Here is a 25,913-nt window from a genome sequence, read left to right as displayed (position 1 = left end):
AGTGACAAGGCCTGGGATAGGGTGAAGATAGCCAAGCAGAGGCTTGGCAGATCACATGGGCCAGTGAAACCACCTGAGCATATCCATCCAAAATAAGTTGGGAGTGGCACGTTCAAGATTCTGTATATAAAAAGTGGCATGTGGAGTGCTGTGGGTTGGCCACCCCTGTGCTCACTGACCTAGGTACACAAACAATCTCATCATTTCTCAAAAGGAAAAACATTAATTGCGGAAGCAGGATGCTAGTAAACAATTAGTGAACTGAGAACAGGGTCAAATGCACATTAACAATATTTCAAAATTGACGGAACCAGATCTGGCAATATCCACATGGGCGCAAAGTTGATTCTGATGTCCAAAACTGAAGAGAAATTCTGATGTCCAAAATAATGACTCTAACTGGAGAGGGGAAAATCATTACATCTCAAGTCAGTAACTAAAGCACTGCTGCATTCTAATTGCCAGTTACAGTTTTCCTTTAGTCTGATACAGCTCATTCATGCTGGAGAAATAGTTATGAGAGGTCTTTAAATATTTACACACCTTTCTTGCTTGCACAGCAAGTAGGTCAAGACAGAAAGAGAAACTAACACCAAAAAGAAAATACAGCAGGATTTCTTTGTTATATTTGTTCTTCTTCCTCTATCTCTCTCTCAGCAAAACACTAGAATAAATAGAATCCTTTTCAATTCAATATAATCCTTTTCAGTTTAGTTGATTTAAGTATCCCCATTTAAAATTTACAAACACAAAGTCAGAAACATGTACCAAAGGTCTCTTGAAAATACAATTTCCACATAAAGTGCTAAGATTATTTATTTAGTATCAGTGAAGCAAAGTTGGAACTTTGAGCCCCCTTGAGCACAGAAATGGAACTTGGATCACCAAGCAGTCTTCAAACACAAAATACAAAAGATGGAACTGTATATCCTCGTTTCAACCGTTTTTGATATTATTTTGTGTGGCATTTAATGTGCTTGCAAGTTTCCTGAATAATAGAATAGAAACAGCCAAATTTATTCCACGCTGCATTTTCTAATAATCTGATTATTGGAGTTTTTTTCCTAGGTTAAAAAAGACAAAGGGTCCCCCAATAAAATCAGACATTTGTCCACTGTTATTATAAGAAGTGTACCACTACAGGTCAGCTGATGGCTGGCCTTCTTGGAATGCAAGTAACTGTGGCAAAGCTTCCAATGAAGACACTGTCACTGATTATTCCCCATGATGTGCTATGTGTCATATCAGCACAGAGGATCAATTAAGGCAGTAAATCTAAGTATATACTGTATATCTGGAAGTAAATTCCACTAACATCAGTGGGGGCTTCCATATGAATAAACAAATAGTATTAGCCTGCCTGGCAGACAACTAGAACCACATGCTCAAATATCCAATCTCCAGTGATAGGCACAAATTAGCAAAAGTTACCCATCAAAAAATTGGTCAAGCAAAAATCATCCTACACCTCTGACAGACGTCATCAATAGTTCCATCTGGATTCTTTCTTGCTTTCCTGATGCTGGGCTTGGCTTTTGCTTTGGCAAACTTGGGCCTAACTCTTTCATCTTGGGCAGAAGATCCTTTGGTCTGCTTCCTGCCCCATGAAGTTAATATTTTTCCTCTCTATTCAGTGAACAGATTTTCTGGTTCCATTCCTAGTGGTTATCATAAGAACATAAGAAGAGCCATAGGCCCATCTAGTCCAGCTTCCTGTATCTCACAGTGGCCCACCAAATGCCCCAGGGAGCACACCAGATAACAAGAGACCTGCATCCTGGTGCCCTCCCTTGCATCTGGCATTCTGACATAGCCCATTTCTAAAATCAGGAGGTTGCTCATACACATCATGGCTTGTAACCCATAATGGATTTTTCCTCCAGAAACTTGTCCAATCCTCTTTTAAAGGCATCTAGGCCAGATGCCATCACCACATCCTGCGGCAAGGATTTCCACAGACCAACTACACACTGAGTAAAGAAATAACACGCTGAGTAAAGAAATAGAAATATCCCTGAAGAATCTTGCCAATCCCTAGTTTAACTGACTTTTTCTCTGTCCCATTTTACTATAGTTGAGCTAAAAAGGACTTGGCAAACTTGTTCTTTTCTTTCTTCCTTTTTTCCTTACATTTTCTCATTCCCTGTAGTTTGCCTTATAGTTTGATCTGCATGATTGTGATTATGTACTTAAGCCAACAGCATGCTAGCAGTTTAAAGGGAAAACTGAATTCCCCCCTCCTTTAAACAAATTTTGTTTCATCTAATCACGAAGCATTTCCCTGCACTCTTGATATTGGCCATGATAATATAAATATAGAAGGAAAAAAATTATCTGGCTGGCAGGTTTTATTTTATAATAAATTTTATTGACCCTGAAAAAAGATGCCTCTTTCTTTGTCAGAATGATCTTGTTCAGATGGAATGAGACATTGCTGTGATGTAGCTTTAAAAATTATTGCTATATTGCTGATAAGATATCAGCACCCCGCACACTGGGGGTCGGAATACTGTGCAAAGTTGCTGCATGTCAGTTGGCACCTTTTAAGGACACACTAATCCCAAAGCGTACCTTGAAAACTAGAGCCTATTTTGGGAGAATCTGACTAACAATCCAATACCACAACCTCCCATTCCGTAACAGCATCCAAACTCCCCACTGCTCAGTTCATTAGTGTGGGCAATGGCATTTGTGTGGACGTTTTTCAACAACTGTATGATGCGCTAATCAAAAGGCAACATTTTTCAGCAGACGTTGAAATTAAAACTTGCACTGATAGCAGACTGAAGAGCAATATTTCGGAAGGATAATGCAAAGGTGACAGGTTGTCGTTTCTTAAAGAAACAGTAGAAAGCTTTTAGGCTTGGAAAAGTTGAAAGACTGCAAGAATAACGTTCTGTTTGTATAATACTTCTTTAAATGGCAATACAATAGTTCCAGAATGTAGCCTTGATAGCAGTGGGGAAAAAAATCATTGTTTGAGAACTGAGCCACTGTGGCAAAATGAACTTGGCTGTGGGAACCTGAGGCTTCAGCTAGGAAATTTTTTAGTGGCCTTGGAAAAGTGGGCTTCCTGGATGCAACCAATTGGCCACCGGGGGAAACAGGATGCTGGACTAGAGAGACCCTTGATCTCAGGGTCAGCTCAATACTTGCTGGCACCAGAGGCAGCATGCCAAATGTCCTGGCACCGGCAGCATACTAGTGGTGTCAACCTCTGCTCGGCCCACTGCCTGGATTGGAAAAGAAAGAGGAGAATGAAGAGAGTACTCTAGTCTGCCACTCCCTTCTCCTGCAAACTTTGCTTTCCTCTTTGTCCCCATCTTTATTTTCCAATCCATGCAGTGGGACAAAGAAGAGGAAATGCAGCAGTGGTGGTAAGTACGTGAAAGTGGGCACCCCCTACCAATCTGCTGCGTGAACTGACGCACTCAAGGCCCAATCCTTTCCAACTTTCCAGCATCAATGCAGCCACAATGCATCCCCAAAAGAAGGGAACAGACATTTCCTTCCCTTAAGGAGGCCTTGTTGACTGACCCCGACCACCACAGGATGCAGGATGTGACTTGATGGCGCAGCTGCATCAATACTGGAAAGCTGAATAGGATTGGGCGCTGTGTCAGTCTCGTGGATGGGCAGGCCTTGCTTGGTCTGATCCACCAGCCCTCACCCCTCCCCGGGGTAGGTGCCAAAGTTCTCTCAAATGACTGCTGTGATGCTAGTACTGCACTTTAGATTCCTTATCTAAAATATCACTTACCCATGATTGAAAAGCATAGATATTAAACTGAGTCTACCTGAACCACCTCTATAACAGTGAGGGAAGGCTTTGTTCACATAGGAAAAAAAGGACAAAGGTTCCACTAGATTGTAATTAAAATTTGATAAATCCACATCCTAACAGTCTTGAAAATCCCTTGGTTATGACATATGCTCAAGGGGGTTTTTACAGTCTGCCCCCCCTTTATATTATTTGGACAATGTCTCTAGGCAGCTATTGACGGCTTTCACAAACTCTTTCAACACAATCCTATGCATGTCTACTCAAAAGTAAGTTCCTTTGTGTTCAGTGGGGTTTATTCCCAGGAAAGTGTGTATAGGATTGCAGCCTTAGAAACCACTCCTGAGCTTGACGTGCTGGCTTACTGCCAGGCGAGCACACATGCTAGCCTGGCGCTGGGCTAGCACTGGGCAGGCGCCTGGCCTCCACTGCTTTGTGGTCGCATGGACCGCTGAGCCACAGTAAGGTAAGCGGGGGAGGCAGGGAGGAGGCGTTCCGGGGAGGCGGGTGGATGGCGTGGAGAGGGCGGGGAGAAGGCGTGCTGGGGGAGGGAGCAGCAAGGGAGGGAGGCGGGTCTGGTGGAGCTCCACTGGATCCAGAGCATTCATGTGGGAGTCAGTGCCCTACACAAACGCTTTTACCTTTTAGCCCATTGTGGGAGTACTTCCCTTACCCAGGAGAAGGGGACGAAAGTGCCGCCTGGGTAGCCTGAGGTGCACAGGATGCAGCGGCAGCCATTTTTGGTGCCGCCGAAGCTACGCGCCATGGGAGCTCAGGATTGGGCTGCCCATCAGGTACTGAAGTCTTCTCAGAGCTGCTCACAATTCTTTCATTGGCCTGCTACCCTTTTATGCTGTAACTCTTTTAGAAACTTGCCCCAACTGGATTTCAGTCTCAAAAAATATCAAACTTTAAAAAATGAGCTTTCAGCTGCAGAGAATGATCCGGCTGCTGTTCTAAAATATTTCCTCAGAGTCAGAAAGAAATCAAATTATATACAGAAAAGATCAGATTACTGAAGGACTGCTTTTCTTCAAGTACCTGATCTGTTCCCCCCCTTCGTCTTAAACAATACAATCACTAAAAGCAGCTGTACCCACTGAATCCTCCCATTATAACTAATGCCCACGCATCTCACTGTAGTTATCACTGTAGACTTCAATCACAGAATAATGTTCTTCACCAATTTCAGCAACAATTTTTTTATTATCCTCATCTCTTTTATGCAGGAGGAGTAGCAGTAATGACTTCAACTGATACGGATGCAAAGTTCTGTGGTCTCTTATCCTAAATAAAGACCTATCATCTTGCACTTGTCAGAATTTAGGTAGTAAAGTGACAAACAGCAGTATGCAACGACAGACAGACAGACAGACAGACAGACAGACAGACAGACAGACAGACAGACAGACAGACAGACAGTAAAATTCCTAAACACACAGTATCCATCTTCAGACCTTCTAGTAACTGTGGATGTTGTCCACCATTAAGGCAGGGCAGAAGCATGCTGACAAGCCCAGTCCCCTATGCTGACACACTTCACAGTTTTGTTCCTTGATCTCCATGGGGGAAGAATATCCACGTGATTTGGAATGCCGGGGTGTTCAAATGCTTCGAATCACACAGTGGTCACCAACAGGTTCAAGCACGCCCACAATCACATTAAAATAAACGTGCTTTCGGTAAACCAGAAGTTCACACAAACTTTCTAAATGGGATTGCAGCTGGATTTTTCCCAATCTCAGCACTACTTTTTGGAGTTGCCCAATATTGTGCAAATTGTTGCGATTCTGCGTCAATGCGTGTGTGTGTGCACTTCCAGTTTAGATGGGATTGTCTTCGTGCTGCTGGGGTCACATGAAAGTTCAAAGACAACTGAGTAGACTCTGCACTGAAATACGCAAACCAGGCCCCAACAATATCCTCAGTGGAAACTCCCACTCTGCAACACCTTTCCCAACAGTTGTGATGGAGGAGGAGCATCCCAGGGCTTGTGAGTTGGCCAGTCTACTGACTGAGGGCCCAATCGTATCCAACTTTCCAACACCCGTAAAGCCGCAATGCAGCCCCAAGGTAAAGGAACAAATGTTCCCATACCTTGAGGAGGCCTCTGTGACTGCCTCCCCACCACAGGATGCAGTGCATGCCCAATTGGCACAGCTGCACTGGCACTGGAAAACTGGATAAGATTTGGCCCTATCACAGTTAGTACTGCCAAACTCTACCCCAGCCAGCATGTCATACTCTGCAGTACAATGGCATTCCCTTCTTCTCTCTCTTGCTTTGTTTCCTCTTTCAATCCCTCCAGGTTTCATAACTGAGAACGCACTGTTGTCATCTTGATCCCTGCCTCACCTCTTCTTCCAACTGGTCTGGGAGGAAAGAAGGAACAAAATGGGTACAATAGCAGTTCAGACTGACTGTCCACCATTTGGGAATTTAAAAAAAAAGGAACTCTGACCACTCATTCACCCTTCTCACCCTCTAGGTCCTTAGAGGTGATTCTGGGGTTTTAGAGGCAGACCTTTGAGATGGGTCCCAGCTTTTGACAAGGTGAAGGCCATTGACCTAGACTAGGCCTGTTCCACTTGTGACTGCTGGATATAGCTCACCAACCAAGATCTCAAAACCTGCTGGCTTTCTTGCATTGCAAAAAGAGAGGAGGTTGTCAAACAACTGGCAGGTGCCAGAAACAGCTCATGGGTTATGTCTGTCTCCATGGGTCACAAGTTGTGCAGGTATCAGCTATGTAACAGATTCAGTGCTGGCATGCTCTGAGGAACCAACCCAGTAAAAATTCCCCCTCTTTTTAATTGATGATACAGCTGGCCTTTGCTCAAGGAAAACACATCCATAGGTTCTGAAACAATTTTTGCTTCTATCTCTTTTCCTTAATGAGTTCCCAGTTGGTTTCACAGAATATCGAGCCTGTAGACTCTCTTCTACATCTTGGCTTTGAAACCTGACCCTCTATTTATATGTTTGGTCCTAAAAGAGATGTGCTTCTTTGGCTTACACAAAATGCCTTTACAAAAGAGACTGATGGCCAGTATGCGTCCACAGATTTGGGAAATCATCATTCAAATATTGGTTTCTGTGCAGTGTAGGCTTTTACTCATCACTCAGTTTCTCAGTACAATTCTCATATTGCAAACCTTCCCTAAATTTCATAGCCATCTAGGAAAGCCAGCTTGGTGTGGTGGATACAAGACTGGGCAGACCTTGTAAGACACCAACTTCACAGTTTGATGGATCACGAATGAGCAAAGAAGGAGCAATGCCTTCCTTTACAGACCCAACTACATGGAAAGTTTGACATCCAAACAAGGAAATGGAGGCAAACCATGATACTGGACAACTGAAACACATAGGCTTAAATCCAGAACTGCAGTCTCAGGGAGCCTGTAGTGGTGACTTGACACCCACAAGTTCATTACAGGTAGGTCTCTTCAATAATTTTTTTCTAGTCCTTGTAGCTTGGGCCCCCCCCCTTCTCTGTGTAAACCTAAAAATCCATAAAAACCAAAGCTGCTGCTATTATCTGGTGTTCTAGCCAACTAATGCAAGCTGATGGGATTACGGACAAATGCTACCATAGGATAGTAAAGCTCCTCTGTTGTAGCAAAACCAACAAAGAGTCTTGTGGCACCTGAAAAACTAACCAAGGAAATGGCTCCAGGTTTTCTGAGTTCCTCCTAAAATGGCTGAGAGTGGGCACCCTAGGTTTGGCAAGCAAGATCCTGGCAACTGCACTGACAGCCACTATTTTTTACCCCAATGCCATTCCTCAACTCAGCTTCACATGTGGCAGCATCAGAGACATTGTAAGTAAAAAAACAAAATGAAAAGGTGATGGAAGCCACTGAACATGCACCAAGAAGATCTCTGAGCCTTGAGTCCAATCCTCCCTGGGAGAACAGAACTGTCATCAGTAGTGGACCTTGCTAGGGTGCTTGAGCTATAACAGCTGCCTGAGAATTCCACCTGGCAACGCTGTTAAGAAATGTATTGAAGCGTAAACTTTCATGGAGTAGAGTCCATTTCTTCATCAGGCACATCAGATAAAATGTATGCTAGACACTAGGCACTAACTCTAACATCAATTTGCTGGTCTTTTGTCAGGGTTAGAACATAACCCAGGTGAAATTTGCAGGCCTGAATAAGGCAGGGCCAAACATATGTGAAGTGCTGAGTCACCATGACTCAGTCTAAAGTGAGCTGGCTGATGCAATCAAAGAGATGAGTCATGCATCATGAGACAGGGTGTGGCAGAGGATGAGACAACTCCCATCCTGATTTGTGCACAGATCTTTAAAAGCAAGGCTGTGAGAGCCCTCATTTGTGGGTTTTTGGTGGCCATGTGTGTTGTGTGATTTGCTGTCTCCTCTTTGCTATGTTGCTGCCATTGTTGTAAATTTGTACATATAGACTGAAGTGGTGATGGATTTCCTCGTGTTTGTTTACTCTTCACGTTGTGGGCTGTGTCCTTGAAGCTGCATTCTGCTTCTCAACCAGATAAGGAGCTACTCCCTTCTCAACATCTTTAATATACCCTAAGGCTCTTTGTTGTTTTGACAAGTACTGGGCACTTATTTTTAATTGTATACAATTACATTTCATTGCATTAACACTGAATACAATTTTAAAAAAACCTATCATCCTATTAGACTACCTGCATTTAATTTCTGGCTATTCTGCACTGATTCATCTCCCTCCAAACTAATGTACCTTTTGTCCTTCTCACCAAAAAGTGTCTGGCAACTGGGTCTACACTGTACACTGTACCCTGTACAGTGTCTGGGCCTGCATGTACCCTTCACATAAGAAAGGAGCTGATGTATGTTTTGTATTAATTCATCAGTTACTATGTGTGCACCTCAACCTATAAGAGTGGTTTAAAAATTGGCCTTTCCATGTACACAGAGAGAGTGGTTCTGTTCCATGGTTTGCCTGCAAGGCCTCACTTCCATATTAGCCATCCGAGTCAGCACTAAACTTCTGTAGCTTACTCTGATCCTGATAGAATTGTGGCAGTATTCCTTAGCCATATTATTAAGCCAGATGCTGCAGTCCTCGCCCCCTCCTTTTTTACTTTCGCCCTGGAAAGCGGGAACGAAATTTATCAGTTATCAAATACAACATCTTCTCTGTATGAATAAATTATCCTGTGGTTATAACTTACCAAATGTTCCTCTCTCTCTATTCACATCAAGTCATTAAGATGACAGTATGCTGCAAAACGATCTGAACTGTCAGGCTGCAGCAAGAAAAGATAAAGATATAAAGACTCTTTTCCAGCTTTTTCGACTGCTAAAATTGTGGCCAATGAAAAGAAACAGCTCAGTAGCACTTACTTGCCACTGTGCAATGAATCCAGGTTTGCTCTTTGTAGGAAATCAGTAACATAACGTGTGTATCAAGCTGAACGATGGCAGCCATGGTTCTATGAATGCTACACGTTAGCCGCTATATCTCAAGCTAGCCTTCAACATATACCGTTATTATTTTTAATGTTTTTAAAATTATTTTTATACATTGATTTCAGTTTATTTACACTGTTTTTATATCTGCTGTTAAGTCACCTTGGTGGCCCCTATAAAGGTAATGGGGCAGAAATCTCTTAAATAAATGAGTGCCCAAGACTATATATGTCTACTCAGAAGTAAGCCCCATTATAGTCAATTAGACGTACTCCCAAGTAAGTGTGGATAGGATTGCTGCCTGAATAAATAGTCAAGCTATACATTCATAGGCCCTTCCATAGAATTGGGAACTCTGGGCAATCATGATACCCAAACTGTGGGAATTGTGTAAAAGTACAGCTCTACACATATGCAGCTGTAGACAAATAAACATCATTCTCACCTCACCCTCTCACCCAAACTCAAAGAGATTGGCATAGGGACAGCAAATGTGATCCCTTTCACGTGTTTAGTCCACATACGAAGATGAAAAGGAGTAGAAGGCTTGTAATGCATTGATCAACAATCTAAAAATTAATAAATGAATTTGCATTTCAAGTATTTATCCTATTTCTAAACTTGTCAAGCTGTGTGTCCACTCAAGTGTTGTTAAGACACATTCTAAGGGTAAACATGACTCCAGTTAGGGCTGCCTCATACACTATATTGATATATATTTCCATATGTGCATGTTTTTTGCAATACATATCCAACAAAGACACATACCATAAAATTAGAAATGGCTGGTATAACATGTGAAACAGCCCATCAACGGATACACACTGTAGATATGCAAAGAAAACAAAAAGTGTTGGATTCAGGATGTTCCCTCTTAAGTGCAAATAAATGCTGCAACTAGTAGATACGTAATATTGCTTGTGGCCTCTCTGGTGGCTTTCAGGTTCCTTTAAACTGTTTAAGGGCTTCATGCGTTTATATTTTTAGGTGTTCATCTAAACACATCAGGTGTGAATGAAACAAACATATGTACCACAGTAGTTCAACCATCAAAGAGTGTACTGAGCGCATAATCCATGGAAAACCCAGATTTTTCCATGAGATGTGTTCTTGAGAAACAAGTGGTTCCTTTTTCCATTCTTTTCAAATACATTCTTTCCCCTGTTCTTTCTCCCATTCTTTCCCTTGTATTCGCAGGTTCAGTTATCTGCAGATCTGGGGGGGGGATGCCCCTTGCGCCTGTTACAGTACCTTCGTTTTTGTTTAGTAGCACTGGAAGCACAGAAACATCCTTGCTTAACTGAAGAATGTAATGTGCAGGCAACCAGTCTACATGCTAGAGGGAGACTAACCAAACATTAATAGGAATCATGAACTGTCCTGCTTCCTGTTACGTTCGCTTAGAGCGCAATCCTAACCAACTTTCCAGCACTGGCATAGCTGTGGCACTGGGGCATGTGCTGCAACTCAAAAGTCACTGAGTCAGCAAACCAGTGGCGTCATAGGGGGTGAGGGGGGTGCGGGCCGTACCAGGTGATGCGCGGGTGGGGGGGTGATGCGCACTGGGGAGGGGTGACATGTTGGGACCCACCTAACTTTATGAGTCTAAAAAAAGTGTTTCACTTTACCAGCCGCTCAAGCCTGTTTTTATCCTTTTTATTATAGTGGGGAGAGAGCACCTTCTGGAGCATTTGTTGAGCTCCACATTCATCCAATCAGGACCATTTTGGCAGCCTTGCATTCCCCCTCACCTGACCTTTGACAAGAGCTTGAGGCACATTTGCCTACTCACAAGCAGTCCTAAAGGTGATGGCTGCCTGATTTATTAATGCCAAGGGGTGTGGTTATAACAATTAGGCAGCAGTGCTTCCCAAGTAGCAGCTTGTTTACCCCTTGATGCACATAGCCTAACTTATCAGTTTTGCAAAACAGCAAAAATTGGGTCCCGACCCACAGTTTGGGAACTGCTGCATTATGGTAATGCCTCCGGCAAGTATATTTCCCCCCAGAACTAGCCAGTTTCCAAAACTAGCCAATCACTAAATCAATTTTTTTAATGCATCCAACTCTTCAGAGCAATCAGAATGCACTCATTATAAATGATACAAGGTCATCTTCAGTATCAAACAGTAAATGTCTGAATCGGTGGCATTTATAACTAACACCCTCTTAAGGAACGCTTTTGATAGAAATGGTCACCTATGTAAAAATCTACTTAGATGATGGAATTAATCTAATTCAAAGAAAACACAAATTATATTCACCAAGAATTTATAAATACAAGTAGGATTCTTTTGACACATGCACTGAAAGTTCCCTAAAGCATTTAAATTTGCAGACAGAACAAATAAATATTTAAAACTTGATATGTCTTTATAGGATGAACTATACTATTTGAACTACAATACTACATATACAGTTCGGGGGGAGGGAGTTGTCTGTAACCTGAACTGGTTACAGTTTTTAGTGCTGAAACTGAAAACATAACCTGGTTGTTTGGACATATTAAAGGGCTATCTTGCTTTATTCTCTTGGTTTAAAAAAACTACTATTTTGCTTAAGGGCTACATAACTAAAGAAAAAGGTATTGAGTGTAGAAATCCTCCAAGGGTGCCACAGAACACTGCTGTTCCTTTCCTTACTGTTACCAGCGATAAAGAAAAATAGAGAAGCTTATATACAATATTGCATGCTAATGTATGCAATACTTTGTAGCCCAAGGTGCAAGGGATGGTGGGCTAGATCGGTAATATAAATAGATATAGGAGAGACAAAGAAATATAATCAGGGTCTGTGGAGCAAATGAAACAAGTGGCAGTGAAGTTTAGGAGAAAACAACCAGAACCACATGTCTAGGCTCTTGACCACTATAGATTGTTGCCTACAGATCTTAATCTGATTGGATATCTCTAATACATTTTACTAAGAACTAGCCCAGAAGCCATACTGTTTGCAGAGGACACATTTTTCCAATGCAATAAAACCTCCTTCATGAAACTTAGCCTAGCGCAAACAGAAATAGTTCCATAAGTTAGTATCCATTCGGCCTCGATTCCTTGACAACCTCTTGAGAATCCCACTGCATCAGCTAATGAGATCAGATACAATGGCCTACTTATAATTATAGAACACCTTCCTTGAAAATATTGTCTCACAGATTGCATAATAGACAGCAAAACCTTCAGCTTTGCCCTCATACCCTTGGCCTTCATTATGAAGGTCAAGCAATGAGAGAACCTGGGTCAATAAATCCCACCTGACTTGTGGTCCAATCCTAACCACTACCTGTTCTGTCACAAAAGTGTCATAAAGCATAAAGGGCCTGCAGTGCAGGTGGGAAGGCTGGCGACTTTCTGCATTCACCAGCAGGTGCACAGACGCCTGTTGGAGCAGGTGCAGCAAAGGGGCGGAGGGTGGGAGAGGAACAGGGTGTGGGACAGCAGCAATGGGGGTTGGGCGGATTAGACCTGGAAGGGATGGAACTGGCAATGCTGCATCACCGCACAGGGAGTTGCGCTGGTTGCGTTGCCAGATGATACAGTACAATCTTTAATTTGGGTTCCTACGGCCCTCCCACCATGTACAAATCTCAGTATTCATAATGCTTCACCAAAGCTTAATAAAATTTGCCACTGAGAATAATGTATGATGTCTATTGTTCCCCTAGTGGTTTTGTCCATAGGGTCTTCTCTTTAATCATCTTTCACTGAAGCAACATCTGGCAGGAAAATATGTCTTTCTGAGCTAAGAAGCTTGGTTTAAATCATTCAAGTTTTACCAATTTTTTTATTTATCTGAATTTTTCTACATACCGGTTGATACATGATAATATAGTATTCTATATATAGTATCATATATATCTATATATAGTAACATGTGTGTTGTGATATACTATAGTATTCTATAGTATAGTATATATATAGTATATATACAGAAGTGCTTTCAACTGTGACATCATTTGAGTCCACAATCTCAAAGGTCAGCGTTTTTCCTGTACCTAAGCACCAAAATAAATTATATAGCAGAGTTGAATTGGTGTAAATTGCTTTAATGTTTTGCAACCATAAGCCATCTCTTGGAATAATACCTGCGTCTACTGTTTCTCTGCATCCTCGAGGCACACACATGCTTACTCAGTAAAGCTGCTTCTGTTTCTTGTTTTGTTATGGGGCAGCCCAAACCTGAGCTGCTTAGAGCTCCCAGGTCTGGCAGCTCCATGGCGGGCTCCTGCCGGATCCTGTGCCTCCCGCACTACCACGGGAGGCTCCTCCAGAGAAGGGGACATTCGTCCCCTTCCCCCGAGTAAGGGAAGTAACCCTGCAATGGGGCTACTCACTTTAGCGGCGACCTTTTGGTCACCGCTAAAGTAAAGGCGCTCATGTAGGGTGAGCAGCCCTGCCCGAGTGCCTTGGATCCTGTAGAGCTCAGCTCCATGGATCCGCCTCTCCCCCTTCCCCCACGCCCCTGGCCACGCCTCCCTCTCCCCAGGGACGCCTCCCCCATGTCCCCAGCCACACCCCCACTTCCCATTCCGCAGCCTGGCAGTCAAGCTGTGGAACGCAGGCACCCGCTGCGTGCCAGCCCAGCTCCAGCCAGCACTGGGCTAGCTCCAGCAGGAGCCCAGCAGTAAGCCCCTCAAATGTGCCTTACGGCACGTTTGCGACTGTGGTCCATGGCACAGAGCCACACCGTGGACCACAGGATCGGGCTCTGAGCCCACTGCTGACCAATCTTGACCAAAACTATGCTTTACCCTTTGGATTACAGCTTTTCTGGCAAACTGACTCCTGGTTACAACACTGTATTGCATCTCATATCTAGAAGTGTAGACAACTTATTTGATTTTGTGCACACTTATCACCCACCTTGCCTTCCATAAACCTCTGCTCTCAGAGCCCACTTTTAACATTCTAGTGCTGATGCAGCCATGCCAATGGAGCATGTGTTGCATCTTGTGGTTGGAAGGTGGTCACAGAGGCCTCCTCAAGGGAACGTCAAGCTACATGGGCATTGGAACACTGGGAAGGATTGGGCTGTCTGAGAGGAAAGGTTGTCATGCAGATTACACAGCTTGCAGCAGTCCCACAATCATTCCCAATACAGACTGGCAAGGAATAGCTAATGTGACTTGAACATGTGTGTTGTGATAAATACACCAAAGCAGCACATCCATTCCCTTATTAGTCATAGCACAGGCAGATTTGAATAGGCATGTGTATCATGTTCATCACTTGAATACTCTTAACCAAGTGTGTGAATCAACTGTACTCAAATTCATCTTGTCTGGTTGTATGAACATGCACATGATAAAGTGTGTGCGTGTGCTTGAGTATACATGCGTCTGTGTGTACACGCATACATGCACACACTCACCTGTAGTTCTCTAGTAAAATAAAATAAAATCTTAAGTCCATATAGAAGCTGCCCAAATCCATATATGGATCTAGTTTTCCACCACATATTTTGGGATCCTATCTGTTATTAAGGGCGCAATCCTAACCCCTTATGTCAGTGCTTTCCAGCACTGGCATAGCGGTGCCAATGGGACGTGTGCTGCATCCTGCAGCTGGGTGTCACTCATGGAGGCCTCCTCAAAGTAAGGGAATGTTTGTTCCCTGACCTCAGAGCTGCATTGCCCTTATGTCAGTGCTGGAAAGTAGGTTAGGATTGTGCCCTTATTCTTTTTGAATCTGTATTTAAAAAAAAAAAAGACAGCAACTGTAACTCTGGGGCTGCATCTGGGGCTTAATTTCTTTCCTTTTTTCTTGATGTACATTTTTATATATTCACTCTGCAACCATATATCTTAGTAAAATTGGAGGATCCTGTTTTTGAGGGATGTTTTATCCCACAAAATAAAATTGGGGGAATCTGATGTTTTCTGTTTTAACATGTTGCCTTCTGCTTATTTAAGCTGATTGAATTGGGTGCCTTGGCCTCCTCCTGATTGGAAGGGGAAAGCAGGATAAAAATACTTGAAACAATATTGTTGGCAACCTTCAGTCTCGAAAGACTATGGTATCGCGCTCTGAATGGTGGTTCTGGAACAGCGTCTAGTGTGGCTGAAAAGGCTAATTCGGGAGTGACAATCCCTTCCACACTGGGAGCAAGTGCAGTCTGTCCCTGGTCTGTCTCCCTGGCTATGGGCCTTCCTTCTTTGCCTCTTTGCCTCAGTCTGTTGGCCAAGTGTCTCTTCAAACTGGGAAAGGCCATGCTGCACAGCCTGCCTCCAAGCGGGCCGCTCATAATTTTGAAACAAATTATTGAGCAAATATTCCAAGCTTTGAGTTCCAATTGGACTGCTAAACTAAATGATAATGTAACAGCCCTACCCTATTTACATCTACTCGGAAATCTGTCCCACTGTGTTTAATGGGGCTTATTCACACATCTCTGTGTGTAGGGCTGAAATCTTAGGCTGAAATTGTATTAAGCTCCTCAAGCTATATTTATGGCTGGGTTTGCCTGTATTATGCTAATAGTTTTATTATTTGTTTGATTGGATTTTAATGAGTAGTTTGAATTGTTTTATTTACTTCATTAATTTATTATTATTATTATTTATTATTAAGCTATCAGCTTTCTTAGGGACTCCTTGTGAGCTGAAACGCAGGATAAAAATGTGAGAATCAACAAAACAGACTGCTGTATGGAAGCATTATCTCAACATTGAGCTCATCTGCGTGGGGAAGTGACTGTTGCATTGCAGATGAACATTCACAATATCCCAAAATGGTAGGACGATAATGCCTCTCTCAAAAGTCTTTTCCACATCAAACAACACCCTTTACTGTTAACATAACACCCTATTTCATGCCACCAGTTCAGTTAGCACAATGTCCCTTCATTTAGCTGATAAGAATTATTTTCCTACTTACGTAGCAGTTACCAGAGATTGTTTTTAGAACTTTCTGCAAAAGTGGTTTTACTAGTAGACACTTGAGTTGAACGAGAAGATGGGGAAAAGAAAATGGAAATATATGAATACTTCAGGAGGCACAGAGAAAGAAGGTTGATTGGATTTCCATGTGCACCAAGCATTATTGTTGACTCAGCTCAAGGGTAGATTTCTTTCCTACCTTGAAAAGCCTACTTTCCCCTTACTATTAGAATGGTGCTGACCACGAGGCATTGACGAGGTTGCTATTTTGTCCCAACCACCTCACAGTGTGGGCAAGTCAAAGGGCAACATCTCATTGGAGCTGTCACAATAACAGAGATAGGCTACATTGGATACTGGTTACCTCAGTGTTTTTCCCTCTCAATTGGCTGAGTGAGACATTGGCCCACATACCCACCTAGGAAGTCAGTCCAGGATTAGCCAGTTGACTTTGTAGTGCTCAGTTGGAACTTTGCCTCCTCTGTTGAATTGGTCCTGACTGGGGAGTTTTTTCACCCAGTTTTGATTGACCAAGTGGGTTGGTTGTAGTTTAGCTAGGTGGTCACAACTAGCAGGTAAGTGGGCGTTAGGGATTTGGGTTAGGAAAAGATGTGCATACTAACAAAGTGGAGTGGGCGAAAGTGGGTTCAGAACCATAAGTCTCTCAAGGCTGCTCAGCTTGGGGATGCCAGCTGGGAACCCTTTGTCCATGGATTGTAAAATCAACCTCAAAGGCAGGTCAGCTGGGGGGGGGGAGGTGTTGGTGCAATCCAGATCTTCCTTGGGCCTCAGAATGTCTTAAAAAGCATTAAAACATCACTTCTGGGTGTCACTTTTTTTTGCCTTTGGGCTTCATTCAGAAAGCTCTCTGGAGGGAACCAGAGAATAGCTCCCGTCACCTTCAGAGGGTTTAAAGGCACCAAAACTGTGGTGTGGTTATCCACAGTTTTCAGTATTTGCTGGAGGTCCGAGAATGAATCCCTCGTAGATACCAAGGTGTCACCTGTACAATCAATGTCCCTTTCAACCACAAGGGATAGCAAACTACATTAACAAAGCAATAAAAGCTGAATATGATGGATCACAGACCTGAAGTGTGTGCCAATGACAGAGCATTAAAAAAACTGCTTTGTCATAGACGCATCATAAAGTAACTGGGCAGCCATGTGCCTAAGGGCAGAGCTTCCTTGGGGGAAGCAGGCTCTTGGGGGCCCTGGGGCAAACCCTGTCCTACCCCTCACTGCCCTGCCAGGGCCTAAGAGAGGGGGGTAAAGGGAGTAATTGTACCCGGGCCCAGGGTCAGAAAGGGGGCCCAGGAGCCAAAGAAGGGGGCCCAGAAAGTTCGTGGGATCTTACGTTTTCCTATCTCACCCGAATTCACTGCCTGCGCATGAGGCTGGGGGCACAAATGTGGGGATGCAGTGGCAACTGCTGCTGCAAGCCATACATTCCAGGCCCAGGAAAGCATCCATGACCCTCCTTAACACAGTGTCATATCTGGGAGGAACTGGCCTGCTACAGTTGCTCTTTGGCTTGTGGATCCGATAACCATGAAGGAGTGTATAGGAGCTCAGGGACACCACTGCTGGCCTACAGCTGCTGCATAAGTTCATTTTGGTGCACACAGCACACTGTCCATTCTACTATGAGCCCAAACACAAAGATGCAAATTTTCTGCAATGATTTTCTATATTTCAAATATTTTAAAGAGAGTGTGGTTTACCATATTACTATATCGAGCTGCCAGTGCCGCATGGTGGGGTAGACCTGGGCTCTGCATCAAGAAGCCTGGTAGAACTGAGCTTCAAAGACAGTTCTGGCTGTCAGAACCTGCCCTGTTTTGCCCTCCGTTCTGCTTGACCCCATTGCCTCCCTCCCCCTTTGGGAAGGGGCCCCAAAGGAAACTTTGTACCCCCCGATAAAATTCCTCTCAGAGGCCCTATGCCCTGGAACCCCATGGTATTACCGTGTTTGTACACTGGATGGTTGGTAATGCTGCCACAGGTATTGAGGGTTAAGTGTTTGCTCTGGCCACTTGGGTCCTCCAGTGGGCATTGGCCATCAGCCAGGGCCCACCTGGTCAACCTCTGATGCCACCACTCGCTAAAGGGCAGCTTCTTTTCAGTTGTATTTCAGTTTTTATAGACCTGATTTACAATAATACTCCATCACTGAAATTAATATTTAAAGCCAGTCCTGCATAATTTGTTACTCAGGAATGTAAACAGTGTATTTGGTCTACCAAATGCTTGGAAACTTCTGGTTTCTAAAGTTTCAGGTAGGATAAAACTCAAGAGAAGTGCTGGTTGGTTGCCATACATAGCTGGTGGTCTGCATTTTACTTGGTGGGTTACAAATTGCACGGGGTTTTTAAAGATATCGTGAATCATACACTAAGCAAACACACAATTCCTACTGAGTACAATGCAGAGTTCAGCAAAGCCTCTTACAGCTGAAATTAAACTGTTTTATTTTTCAGCCTATTAGAGGAACCAGAATACCTAATTAAAATAATGGTAATTGTTTTCACCTACATAAAGTTGTGTCACGTTAATCAACTACAAATACATACATTCCTTGAAAGGTGGCAATTCTGGAGGAGGTGGGTCTTGAAAATGGGATGCCAAATTGCAGCCCAGAGAATTCATTTGATCAAGGCAGAGGGATATTCTGTAGCTGCTGTACATTCCAGCCCTTCCTGTCCCAGTTCTTCAACTCATCCTTCATCCAACATCCTCTAACACAGTGTTTCTCAAACTGTGGGTCAGGACCCACTAGGTGGGTCACGAGCCAATTTCAGGTAGGTCCCCATTCATTTCAATATTTATTTTTAATGTATTAGACTTGATGCTCCCATGGGATGTGACTGTTTTTGGGGAAATGTTATAGACCGATACTTTTAACAAGCTACTATGTATATTCTTTGAACAATGATAGTAAATGAGACTAAATCCTGGGTAAGTATGGGTAGGATTGATTGATTGATTGATTGATTGATTGATTGATTGATTGATTGATTGATTGATTGATTGATTGATTGAGACCTTTATTGGCATAAAACAATTTCCAGGAGATAGAGTATGGGTAGGATTGCAGCCTAAGATTGTTAAAAATTTTCCTGCTTGATGATGTCACTTCTGGTCATGACATCACTTCCTATGGGATCCTGAGAGATTCTCATTCTAAAAAGTGGGTTCCAGTGCTAAATGTGTGAGAACCACTGTTCTAACAAACAAGACTTCAATGCTGCCACACATCAGCTGAGTTAAAAGATGAGCCAATGGATTTGGGAATGTGTTGTGAAAATCCCTAATTTTTCCTCCTTCGCTAGATTCTATCCCCAGAGTTGGGCTGCAAAACCAGGCACAGGGTTTCTCTTGTCTGCACTGGCAAAATAGCTGGCGTAGATGCAAGTAGCCCCATTGGAGTGCCTGCCTGGGGCTTTCCTCAGGGGCCAAGGAGACCTCCACCGGCCTCCCTGGCCCTGCTGGATTCAGTTGAAGCCATTTTGGTACTGTGGCACCTGGCAGCACTAGGGAGCTTAGGATTGGGCTGTCTGGATCCTAAAAGTGACAGAGACATCTTCTTGCAGCAAACCATATCCTTTTTTCAGTGCAGCACTATCGCCAGAGAGACACATGTCAGAATGTGACTTCACCACCTTTCTGCCTGGAGTTCCCCAGAGATGCCAACTAACCTGCTGAGACTGGGATGAGACTGGCACCAGATAGGGTAGCTAAGCAAACCTGCTAGTTAAAGAGGTGGGCTGGAACACCCAGATTCTCCAAAGACCGACACACAAGGTGGCCCCAGTAATCTGGTAAAAAAAAACATCAGTTTTGCTCTTCTTATAATTTCCTTATTCAATGAATATGGCCAAAATGGTATACTGAGGTGGATGAGTATATCGATGCAAAGCTTAGCACACGCTGATGTCTTTGGATGCTTCAGCCCAGCTCAAAACTCAGCCTTCCTTTGCTGAGCTGGTAGAAAGCTGTTGACTGACAATATCATGAAAAATGTGTGGGGGTGCACTGAGCTCTCAATCAGAACCTATCAGTTTAGACACTGGATTTTGCATTAAAACTTACCCCTATGCTAGGGGTAATCAATTGGCAGCACTTCACTAATGAAAGGCACCACCCCTGACACCTGGATAAAGATGGTGGGTCTATTTCCTAGAACAACAATCTGAGTTCTTCATGACTATCAGGGTATTCATGCTGTCACAAAGTGACTATTACAATAGACAGAGTCAGAAGTGGATAACAATCATGACTATGTGTCAGGATGTTGACCTTTGAAACCTGAATTCCATGCTTTTCCATTTGTTAAAGCTACCAATAAGCAGAGTACAAAGAGTCTGTATGCCTGCTTTTGCCGTGGCAGTCTTAGTGTAGGATGACATTTTGAAAACGTTTTCAACAATCCGGGGGGGGGGGGGATTTTAAATTATTTATTTTAGATGAATAAAATATTGCATCTGTCATCCAGTGACAAAATCGGCTCCACCTATACTAGTTTCTTAGCAGATTTCCCTCAGTGCTGCCTAGCACCAAGGGCTGCCTAGCACTTGATCCTAAAGGGTCAACTGCATGAGAAGCACACAGTAAGTACTTCATACCAAACCAAACAGACAGGGTAGGTTGAAAAAGCCTCTTGCATTAGACCAGTTAATGGCTGAAAATGTAAAATAACAGAAGCAACTGAGTTTTGGGAGACCCTATTTCAATGTTTATACCAGGCTTGATTAGCCAGTAGAGACCAATAGAGATCAATTGCAGAAGCCAATGTTGCACACCCTATTTCCTTTTGCATTTGAAGAAGGATTGAGGCCTGGGCCTAGTTGGGACCAAGTCTCAGGAGTTGTCATGGGAGGCACTGTACACAGGACTAAAGTCCTCTTCAAGTGCAGAAGAAAGCAAGGCTTCAGGTATTACGTTCCTAACTGGGAAAAGGGGCATCTTTCAAAGTAGTGTCCCCTTCTATTTAGCAGGGGGAGAGCAACTGTCCCTCTTCACCCCAACATGACAACTTCTCCAGTGACTGTCACTAGTGTATTTTCTGTATCTCTTTTTAGACCGTGAGCCCTTTGAGGACAGGGAACCATTTACTGATTTACTTTGGTATGTAAACCCTTTGTGAATTACTTTTTGTTGAAAAGCGGTATATAAATACACTCAATAGTAATACTGTTCCAGGTTGAGTCCTAGAATCTCTGATAGAATCCACCAACTAGTTCACCAACAAACCCTATGTGACAAATTGCTGTGACCTCTTCTGTTTCTCACTTCCACATTTCTTTTCACTAAGTTTTCACAAGCTGTAAATATCAAGGACCTCTGTGCATCCTGAAAGGCTGCAATCTCTTCCCAACAGAAACTTGCCCAATCTACAATATCAGTGATATCAATATCAATATCAGTGTTCTTGTCACAGAAATGAACACACAGGGATGAGCACACTGAAAATAGCTTTCTGTAATAACAACTTTTTTCCAACAACTGTATCAGTTTCTACCTTTGTTGCCATTGTGAATTAGAGGTTGCAGTGTGGTAATCACCATGAAATTGATTAAAAATTGGGTGCAGAATGACCATGTGCTGGAGGCCCAACCAGTTATGTAGGCCTGGCCAACCCTCTGCTGCCCACAGCCACCAATGAATGTAAACTATAAACTCTTGCAGGATGTTGAGGCCAGACAAAGGCGTTCCTGGCACAATTGGCAGTGAGGATTGGGATACTCCTTGAACCATCAAGCACTCTCAGGCAGACGGAATAATTGGCCTTACCCTGGTTGCACTTAATCAATACCCAGATAATATCCTCCAGAATGGGCACTGCTGCTCCTCAGGCACATCAAGAGTTCTGTGGAACCAAGAACACTTGTGTCTTGTCTGAAACTGACCCTGAACATGGTCATGAATACACCCTTGCCTGTGGCTCTTCAGATCTCAGTCTGCTTAATTGTATTTTGACCCAGACTGTTTCAACTGAACTGTGTTTGGCAGACACCTACCAAGAGCAGATCCTTGCTGAAGTCTGACAAAATCTAAAAGGCACAGCTGACTGGACATTTTATATAATTACATCTGATGTGGGAGCGTGGAGCAGGGGAGAAGCTGGTGTCCTTTCCATAATAAAATTATATCAATGGTAATTTTATATTTGTGTTTGCTCTTAGGAAAGATTATTTAATGAACACTGATCTCTTTCAGTATGTTCTTTCCTAATTAACTCATATTTACATTAATATTACTATGTAGCACAGGAAGAAGGTAGCAGGCAATCAGCAAAACAAAAAGTCATTCCAAGATGCAAAATGATTCATCCATATTGAAATCTGATTGCATCTGAACTAATATTTTCACCTTGATGCCTACTTTAAAATAAACCATACCCTACTTTAAAATAAATTGGGTTTGCAAGCCATTAAATATATTCCATTTTAAATGAACTAAGGATCATTTTCACTAGGAATTCTATGTCAAAAAGGAAGTACAGCCCCTTTAAGAACAAGGTGGGAAAAAACAAGGTGGGAAAAAGTCTGGCTTGATAATACCTAGAAACTATCACTTTCAGAAATTCACTGATCCCTCAGCCATAGCCTTCCTCTCTGGACTGCGATATCACAGCAGGTATATTGGAAGCAACATGGTAGCTGTAGTTTATGGCATCATAGGGTTTTCCACAAAATAGTCTGTTAATTTTAGCATTTTCACATCTCTACCAGGTAATGCCACATCAACATCAAGAAACATAACACTTGTTCATAAACGGCACTCCTATCATGTTCAAATATCACAATGCTGTCCGCAGATAGGCTGGATGTCGAATTGTGCCCTATTAACCCATGCTCATAATATTTTGTAGTCCAGTTTCTGTCTGGTGGACTGCTAAGGCTATTTAGGACACAGTGTACCCAGAAGTTAATGACATTGCAAATCCATGTGTGACTTGGGGAGGAAATTACTGGAGGGTAGAATTTGGTGGAATTGTAACTTGACGAGGACTTAGACCAAGGGATTATGGGCAAACCAAGGGATTATGGGCAATAAGACAGAAGACAAGGAATGAATCAGCAGAAGACACCTTAATATTTCATCACTTAGTCTATAGAGCCTTGTACACAGTTTCATGAATATGTAAATTTCCTCCTGCCCCCTAGAAATGACCAGGCATGTCTAAATCTTATCAGTGTCTTTTTACTGATCTGGGTCACTGGCACAAAAGAAAGACTGATACACATAAAAACTGACATATGCAGTTGCTAGATTGTATCTGAAAACTCAGCCCCAGGCTAGAGGAAGTTCTAGATAATGTTTCCCCAGTAGGTCAACTCTTCAGCAACTGTTACCCTGCACATGCCAGATCTTGTCTGATCTTGGAAGCTAAGCAGGGTCAGGCCTGGTTAGTACTTGGATGGGAGACCACATGAGAATACCAGGTGCTGTAGGCTTGTACCATAGTCTTTTGAGACTGAAGGTTGCCAACATTCATTCAACTCTTCAAAGAGTTCTTTACGGACTTTCTCTCAAATTAAAAAAGAAAAACAACCTTGTTTCTATTATGTGGAAATCACATGAGGGCAGACAATGCTTGGGGTTATTTTTTAATTTCTAACTTTTGTTTTTAAATTCAAATAAACTTTTCCAGAAGTAGCCTGACCCACCTGAGTCCCACAAAATCACTGCAAAGCATACCTTGTGACCCACCAAGTTCAGCACAATTCTCATGACCTATTTGGACTCCTAATAAGCCTCTTGGTTTTGTCACCTGCCTGGGACTTCAAAAACAAGGGAGGTGTCAGGCACCATACTAATAAACATGGCCGGTAGGTTCTGTGGCAGTAGTTCAGCAATCAAGCATATGCCTTGCAAGCAGAAGGTCCCAAGCAGAAGGTTAAATCCCCAATACCTATAGGGCTGAGAAACACCCCTGACTGAAGCTCTGGAGAGCAGGAACTAGTCAATGTACTGACCTAGGTGGACCAATAGTCTGACTTGGTATAAGGCAGCTTCATATACATATGTCCAAGTGTGCAGGCCTATTTTATAGTGCTGTCCTGATAAATGGCTGCCACCTTGATGTCAATGCAAACAAGACAGGAGATTGAGGGCGCAATCTCAGACTTGAGGCTCGCTGCAGAAGCAGCCACAGAGGCTGGATTCAGCCTCCGTGTGCCGGCACACCTCCATGCGCCAGCACGGTTTACTCCCAAGGAGGTGCAAACGTGCTTTACAGAATGTTTGCAACCCTCCTGCACCAGTGCAAGGGACTTGCGTCGACCCAAGTGAAGGGCAGGATTGCACCCTGTGAAGAAGAAAACTGAAACATCAAAAGCCATGCTGGTGAAGCTGACTGAAAACCATTATCATACCCTCTTTTCTACACACTGGTTGGCACTGCCTGCACAATGCTGGCACCATCTCAAAAAAACAGCCAGCCAGTCAGCTGTGAGATATTATGGCAAAAATGTCACAATTTGGCCTTCTGCAGCATACTGAGTATTCAGACACTTGGATGGTTTCCCACAGATAAGGGACATGTAGGGTACCGCCCAAAGTCCATTTGCTGAGCCCGCTCAGGTGCAAACACTCCTGTCAGTTACAGCCCATAATGTACCTCTGAAGGCAATATTTGTGTGATCAGTTAAATGTGGTCAATTTCTCAACAGCAAGCAGTGACTCATCCACAGTCATGCAGTTGATCTGTATCTTCTGGGCAGTACAGGATGCAGAGTCAGCTTGAAAGTCACTCCTTCTTCCCTCACATGGAAAATACAAGGACTGAAAGACTGGCATGGAAGTTGGGATGTGTGCAAGGAAAAGGAGGTTACGATTTGCATGAATACCAAATATTGGCAAGACAGGTTATTTATAGTGTACAGGTGTGAGCAGAAATCAGAACAGCCAGTGGCAAAGTTGAGATTTAAATAAAATGACAGCAGAATAAAAATAAAAATAAAAAAACACCAACAGCAGCAGCCTAAAAGTTGCAAAGCTTTCTTTCCGCCCTCACCTTAGCATGAGTTCAATTTAGAAGTCAAAATGAAGGCAATTTCTTGCCAAAACATGCCAATAAATTTGTACTGTGTTGATGGTTCCCAGTATTGCTTTAAACAACACTGGCACAACACAGCTCACAGAACTCACTATTTCCTACAAACACAAGGGAGTTTTTCGGGGGACAGGAGAATTTTAAAGCTAAGAGCCCAGAAACTGACCTATGTTTTAGAGACTGACAGAAAGAGAGGAAGGATTATGAATGTTATATAGAGGGTGCAAAGGGAAAATAGCAGAAGTGAATCCTATGCATCTCTACTCAGATGTAAGTCCCAATGTGTTCAATGCAGTTTACTCTCTCTGGTGTATGCTGTACAGGATTGCAGCCTCATGGCCCAATCTTATCCAATTTTCCAGCCCTGGTGCAGCCGCAGTTCAGCCCCAGGGTAAGGGAACCAGTGTTCCCATACCTTGAGGAGGCCTCTGTGACTGCCTCTCCATTCCAGGATGCAGTGCATGACCCATTGGCACAACTGCACCACCACTGGAAAATTGGATAGGAGTGGGCCAGCCCTCTCTTATCTACCTCCATGGTGCTTAAATGATGTTCTACTACAGGCCACTATTGAGGTTTGCTTCTTCTTTGCAGTCCACCAAATGATCTTTGTTATGTTTGCCATGAAGAAAGATGCTTGAATTTCAACTCAACTCCCTTCATACTCTATAAGAACATAAGAACAGCCCCACTGGATCAGGCCATAGGCCCATCTAGTCCAGCTTCCTGTATCTCACAGCGGCCCACCAAATGCCCCAGGGAGCACACCAGA

At 43.2% G+C, this 25,913-nt stretch overlaps 1 protein-coding gene and 1 pseudogene across 2 annotated transcripts in view; one reads left to right on the top strand and one right to left on the bottom strand.

Moving 5' to 3' along the window:
• LOC136644003 (fibroblast growth factor 14) overlaps positions 1-25,913 on the bottom strand; it is a 346,427-nt gene that overhangs the window by 276,291 nt on the left and 44,223 nt on the right. The gene's annotated exons all lie outside the window — the stretch shown is intronic.
• Positions 23,421-23,540, top strand: LOC136646637 (5S ribosomal RNA; annotated as a pseudogene).

The sequence above is a fragment of the Tiliqua scincoides genome, chromosome 3, assembly GCF_035046505.1.
Source record: "Tiliqua scincoides isolate rTilSci1 chromosome 3, rTilSci1.hap2, whole genome shotgun sequence".
Taxonomy (NCBI): Eukaryota; Metazoa; Chordata; class Lepidosauria; order Squamata; family Scincidae; genus Tiliqua; species Tiliqua scincoides.
The sequence above is the reverse complement of the archived record's forward strand: the minus strand, read 5'-3'. Positions and strand labels throughout refer to the sequence as shown.